Source organism: Chrysochloris asiatica, unplaced genomic scaffold, assembly GCF_000296735.1.
Source record: "Chrysochloris asiatica unplaced genomic scaffold, ChrAsi1.0 scaffold00196, whole genome shotgun sequence".
NCBI classification, from domain to species: Eukaryota; Metazoa; Chordata; class Mammalia; order Afrosoricida; family Chrysochloridae; genus Chrysochloris; species Chrysochloris asiatica.
Window position 1 is genome coordinate 5563690 of NW_006408714.1, and position 7352 is coordinate 5571041.

The following is a 7352-nucleotide window of genomic DNA, read 5'->3' on the forward strand; positions in this document are numbered from 1 at the left end:
TAAGTTTTACTTTTAAGAATAGAAGGAATGAGAAAGAACAACAGAATTCCTTAGGTCTTGTTTCTGCGAATTTTCTGGATGCTACCCCACCTTTACAGAGTCCTGATGTGGTGTTGTAGGATAAATACTAGACTGCTAATCATAAGATCAGTGGTTCAAACCCACTAGCAGCTCCTCAGAAATCCTATGCAGGGTTGCTATGAGATGGCACTTAAAAGCAACAACATTACATTGGAGTTCCTGGATAGTGCAGTTAATATGCACACAGCTAGCGTAGTGGTTATGTGTCGGGCTGCCAACCTCAAGGTCAGCAGTTCAAAACTACCAGCAGTTCGGTGGGATAAAGATGAGGCATTCTGCTCCAAAAAGATTTACAGCCTTGGAAACCCTGTGCAATGTCAGTATGAGTCTGAACCGACTCCACAGTACTTACCAATAACAACAATTAGCTGGTATGGTGCTGCAGGATAATGTACTGGACCATAAGGTCAGTTTGAATGGCAAGGTCAGCTATTCAAACCTACCAACCACCCCTCGGAAAGCTTATACAGGGTCTATGAGTCGGACCAACTCAATAGCACTTAACAAGAACAACTAAACAAAAGGTTGGAGATTTGAGTCCATAAGAGGCATTTCAGAAGAAAGGACCAGAACACCCTTCCCCAAACTCAGCCTTTGTGTATTTCATGGAGCACAGTTCTAATTCTACTCTGATACCCATGAGTTCTTCTTAAGTCGAAATTGAATGTAGGTCTTTGAAAACATTTAATAAAGGAGCTTTTCCTAGGAAGTGGTACTTCAGCTTGGGATCTGAAGAACAAATAGGAGTTAGGGGATAACATGAGAAAGTATGAAAATGATAACCAATTTGAGGCCGAGGGAAGAAATGATCTGATTAGAGCAATGAGTACATGGTGAGGTGGGGGGCATAGGAAGGATTGAATTGAAAACAAGGATGAACAAATGGATAGGACTGTTGTTGTATTATGGACTTTAAACATACAATAAAAGGAGCCATTAAATAATAGAAATAGAAACAAAAATAATAGAAGAAGCATATATATAAATACATGCTAGGTTACAAAGTTTACAGACATTATTTTCTTTAGCCTAACTGCCTCCAGTTTTAGGATGAAGAAAATGATGCTCAGAGAGAGTAGACAATTTACTGGAATGTGTCCATTGGTAGTATTCACCTCATAAATGCATACATTTGATAAAGGTTTCGAGAAGGGGATTGAAGTAATGACAGCTGATGATGTTGCTTTATAAAATGGATTTGAGGAACTAGATCCAAGAATGCTGGTTCAGAATCCAAATGTGAAGAAACCTAGGCCTCAGGAGAGTATACTGGGAATGGGAATGGAGAAATAGGATCAGAAGTGGCAAGAGAAAGCAGATGAGTACGTGGATTTCAGAAAGCAAGCAAAAAGCACATTAACTATAACTCTAATATGCTGAATGTGGATAATTTGGATTTGCAAGTTACCACTGACCATAGAAGAAAATTCTATTGTGGCACTGTGGGTTAATGCTCTGTACTGCAAGGTCCAAAACTGACTCAAGGGCACAAACACACACACATATACACATAGATCATTTTTGAGAATGCAACACTAAATTGGAAGAAAAAACAAGCCTGCTGAAGCTTTATACATACATTGGGCTACTGTTATGTAAACCTGATTTTTAAAAAGAATAAACTATAACTCAAGGTTTAAACTTGTCCAAAATGGACTTTGAAATATTCATCAGAATTTATGATTCAATGCCAAATATATTTAACTAATACATATGTTAAAATGCACACTACACATCTTACTTTTGACTAATGAGTTTTCAAATCCACACTGATTCACTCGCGTTTACAGAAGGAAATTAAAAAATTGATTGGTTACTTCCTCAGCTGCATGCAGACACCTTGATTGGCCAGCTGCCGGTGGCTAGGCAACCGGTCAGAGAATCTTTGGAACAAGAGCAGACTTCATCACAGCAGGGGCCATGAGGCAAGAAGCTCTGGGATCAATTAAAATGCCAGGCTTTTCCAGGCTGGTTTCCAGCGCATCTGTGCATGATTCCACATAAATTTAGGGAATTAGAGATCAGACAAAGGTAAACATTTCTGTGCTTCACTTAGCATTGATTTAGAATGAGAGGATGAAATATATCACAGTCATTCAGCCTGGAGCGGGTTTACACCTTCAGCTGATTCTCTCCGCCCCCCCTTACCCTTAATTGCTTTATTATTTTGGATATGTTGTAATGGAAGGCTGTTAAAATCATCTGTTTCATTGGGGAGAAGAGAAAATGAAACAAAGGAAAAAACAGTTCCTACTTTCATAGACTAATTCATTAGAAGATGACTCATTCTATGATTTTATAGTTATACCTCTAAAAGGAGAAATTATTAATACTCTTCATTTTCCAGCCATTTGGTCTTCTGAACTTGGTTGAGATAAAAAGCTCATTCATAGTTCTGTAGAGAATGAAAGACATTTTCTCCATAAGAGACAATAGAAGTCTGACCCTTTGCAGTATCTCTTCCCTTTTTGTTTTTGATTATATTTTATTTATATTTTGGAATCTATAGCTGTGGCTGTTTCTCTAGTGTAGAAGTCTTGTTCTGTCTGTGTGCCAAGGAGAGACTGAAATTCCACAGAATTCTTTTTACCTGGGCTGAAGTAAGTGGTTGAAAGTGAATCTCTGAAGTAGTAGGCAGCATAACAAAGACAGTTTACAGAGATAGGGAAAGTGCAGACTTGAGTTTGGAAACAAAGACAAGGCAGACATCATAAAAGGTAAACAATATTTCTTTAAGTCCCACAGAACAACAAAGGTGGTTCATATTATAATAATTGCACAGGATTATGTCTTTATTAAGCAATAATAGAAAAAAAGCAATAGGGGAAAAGTCACTGGTTTAGCTACATATTCGATGTGGAATCCGAAATGGGGCTTTGAGGCAATTTCTTGAGTGAATTTGACTAATTGGATCTTTTCTAGCCTATTTCCTTACAAATAGATATGTTGGAAAGGAAGACCTCCAAAGTTCTTTCCAAGTTTATGGATGTAAAATTCTATGAATTCACAATCTTAAGTAAACAAGGAAGAAAAATAACTGTTTTTGAGCACGATCTTATCTTAATTACTTTGAGTCCTGATGTGGCATTATAGGATAAGCAGTTCATATCCACCAACAAGTGGAAGGTTAAAACTCAAGAGTAGTGACTTGATACTGAAACAGGAGAACACTGAATAAAACTCTATACATCTTGTGGAAGAATATTTTAACTTTTGCTTATCTACAAGTGTCTATGGAGTCATGATGTGGTACTGTAAGAAAAGCACTGGACTCCAAGATCAGTTTGAACTGCAAGGTCAGCAGTTCAAACTCACCAACTGCTCCTTGGAAACCCTATACAGGGCTGCAATGAGTCACAACAGACTTGATGGCACTTAACAGCAACAAGTGTCTGTAATTAATGCTGATTGTATGCAGTTGGCATATTTAGGACTTGAGTTTCCCCCTTCTAGCCATTCTTTGCATTTTTCCTGCCTTAGCATTGCTCAGAGACTGGGAGCAACTGACTTCAAGGCAGTGGATGCTGATAAAATTTTGTAAGAAAACATCAATAAAAGCAGGCTGAGTGTTGTGTCATGCTCAGCATTACTGTTATGCTTAAACCCATTTTTGCTGTGATTGTGACATTCCATCTTGTTGGGGGGATTCCTCTTTCTTTGCTGGCCCTCCACTTTTCCAAGTCTGAAGTCCTTTTCCAGAGACTGATCCCTCCTAACAACATGTCTAAAATACTAGAGATGAAGTCTAACCATCCTCACTTCTAAGGAGCATTCTGGCTGTACTTATTCCATGGTACTTTCAGTATTCTTTGCCAACACTATAACTTAAATGGATAGATTCTTCTATAGTCTTCCTTATTCATTGTTTAAGTTTTCCATGAATAGGAGGCTACTAAAAATATCATGCCTTGGGTCAGATGCACCTTAATCCTCAAACTGACATCTTTGCTCTTGAATATTTTAATTTTTTGCTGCCTTTTGCAGCAGATTTGCGTAATGCAATATCTCTTTTGATTTCGTGACTGCTGCTTCCATGAACATTGATTGTGGATGCAAGCAATATGAAGTCTTCGACAACTTCAATCTTTTCTTCGTCTATTATGATGTTATTTATTGACCCAGTTTTATGGATTTTCATTTTCTTAACATCGAGATGTACTGAATGATCTTCATTAGTAAGTACTTCAAGTCCTCTTTGATTCCAGCAAAGTTGAGTCAATTGCATATCAGATTGTTAATGAATCTTCCTCTAATCCTGACACCATATCCTTCTTCACATAATCCAGTTTCTGTGATTATTTGCACAGTACACAGATTGAATAAGTCCAGTGAAAGAATACACCCCTAGTGTACACCTTTACTGATTTGAAGCCATGCGTATCCCCTTGTTCTGTTCAAACAACTGCTCTTTTAAAGTTTTATTGTATAGCATAAAGTAATATCAAATTAGGTGAAGAAATACATCATGCTCACAGATAAAATTATTCAATATATGCATGCTTTCTAAATTAGCTTATGAATTCAGTACCAGCTTTGCTTAAATTCCAATAAGATTTTTAACAAACTGATCACATATTTACATTGAAAAATAGTGGGCCTAGAAAAGATAGGTCCAATTTGGATCAGGAAGGTAATGGAAATCTTTCTATTAGAGTCCAAGATGACTTATAAAACTAGAGTAATTAATACTTGAAACTGTGTAGTATTGGGACAAAAATAGGAAAAAAATGTGTGGACTAAAACATAATAAAAATAGTATGCACACACATTATACTGATGCTTTCTTACTAATAATATTAGATAAATGTCAAGGAAGTATGCTCCTGCTTCTTCTATTCAACATTTATAGGAAGTTCTAGGCAGTGCAACAATAGGGGGGAAAAGGACAAAGAAAACAAGACAGAAGGAACCATTTGAAATGAGTTAAACAACCATGAGATCTTAAATGAGAAAGCAAACATAGTCAGATGGAAGTTTCTACTATGGAAGCATTCAGTATGTTACCGTTAATTTTAGGACTGTTTGGCTTTGATTCAAGGCCACAAAGCTAATTTCTTTCAACACATCAAATTAAAAAGATATTGTTAAACATAATTTTTATTTCAATGACTAATTAAGAGCCAACCACAACACATAGTCCTCATTTTATTAAAGATCAAAGCCACACTGGCTATACTAGAGATGAGCTGAGCAATGTGTTTTAAATGATATCTTCACAATTGCATTCATTTATGAATTTTTCTTCTAAACTTTTTTTCCTCAGAGGAAAAACAAGAAACAATGTTTTGTTCTTAGTTCATTGATAGATATTCCTATTTCAAATAATACTGTTCAAGCAATCATGAATATGTTAAAGTCATAATGAGAGTTTCTAAAAGTCCAATGTCTTAACAATCCCTTAGATCTAGTTTTAGTTTTCAAACCAAAAGTAATTTCCAACTTTATGCTAGGACTTTAACTGCAGTTTACAATCTTTAAATTCCATACAATAAAATGTTTCATACAATTCATTTTTGCAATTAACGTTTGTTCCATAGGGCAACCCCTGAACTGAATTAATTTACCATAAGCCCTGTTACCCCACAGATATATCAAACCATGACAACAGAGTCATTTGCAAAATCATGACAAGACTTCTTTTCTGTGTTAGCTAATAAAGCATTATTTTCTAGTGTCAAAACCTCTTAGCATATTGATATTTTTTAATAATTTCATTTTCAGACTCCAAGTTTCAAAGTTCAAATTATAATTGCCACGAAGCAAAATGAGCAATGAGATGTTTCTATTTTTAATTAATCTGAATTTCAAGTAAAAAAAAAAATTCAGGAGTGCCAGCGACGCCGAGCTATCTGATCCGCCGAGGTGGCAGAGGTGGAAGAAACCCTAAAGGGGCTGCCAGTCTGAAGGGCGCGCAGGGGATCATTGTGGTGAACACGGAAGGCATTCCCATCAGCACCATGGACAACTCCACTACCACACAGTACGCCAACCTCATGCACAACTGCATCTTGAAGGAACACAGCACCGTGCGAGAAATTGACCCCCAGAATCACCTCATCTTCCTTCGAAGTCGATCAAAGAAAAATGAAATTATGGTTGCACCAGATAAAGATTATTTCCTGATTGTGATTCAGAATCCAACTGAATAAGCCACTCTCTTAGCTCGTCTCCCTGTATTACTGCTTACTTTAATGCTCCGTGGGAGAAAGATGAGGTTTTCTGCTCCGGTAAAGATTTACAGCCTCGGAAACCCTGTACAGGGACGCTATGAGTCGGTTCCGACTCCACGGCACATAACCACCACCACCAAGAATAGTTAATCATGCCAACTCACCCCAAGTGGAAATCACCTAAGAGCCCACTTTCAGCACCTAGTGACCAAGGCTGAGCTGGTGCCCCACCCATCACACCAAAGGAGTCCTTCTGCTGCACCAGCCACTCCGGCTTCCCAGTCTTCTCACACCACGAAGTCCTTCTCTGATCACTTCCAGAGGCTGGAGCAAGAGCTTGTGAAGGCCTGCACCCAGCTTCCTCATGACCTTCAGTTCACTTGTCACCCTTGGGAAAGGCTGCTATTCTGTAACTAAAAAACAACCAGAATGCTTATTTACCCTGCTGTTGTGTTGTTAAATACTAAGTTGGAAAACCTCGAAAAAAAATTCAGTTGTGTATGAATAGATAGATAGATGATAGATAGATAGATAGATAGATAGATAGATAGATAGATAGATAGATATGTATTTGAATCAACTAAATTTGAAGCAGTGTATTATAAATGAAATAACCTAAAGTTGGATCCTGATAGATTTATTACAAATGAAATAAGCTAAAGTTTGATCTAGATAGATTTGGGTGTATATGTTACTCATTAACTATGTGACTTTGGGAAAATATTTTAAATCTCTAATCTTAGTTTCTTCAGTGCTCAAAGACTACCTAGTTCTCAGGATTATTCTGAGGACTAAGTAAAATATCATAGGGATTCTTAAACTGAGGTATCTGAATGGCCTTCAGAGTGACTATGAAACCCTAAGGTTGCATGAGAATTTTGTATGCAGAATGTTCACAGTTTTTATCAGTTCTTAAAGGAGTCTGTGTTCAAGAATCAAATGAAACAAGATCAATAGGTGTTTGGTAAATATTAGTTTTCTGCTAATTTTTGAGAATGTTTTTGGTACTAATAAACTATTTTCTTTTTCCTTGCTTTAACAAATGAATAGATTAGTATAGTAAACAGAATATAGTTCCATACTTAAGCCTCTCTTATACCT

The 7352-nt window shown here is 36.9% G+C and overlaps 1 pseudogene; it reads left to right on the top strand.

Moving 5' to 3' along the window:
- The window catches only part of LOC102813496, a 22406-nt pseudogene extending 16176 nt beyond the window's left edge, over positions 1–6230 (top strand).
- The last annotated feature ends 1122 nt before the right edge of the window (positions 6231–7352 follow it).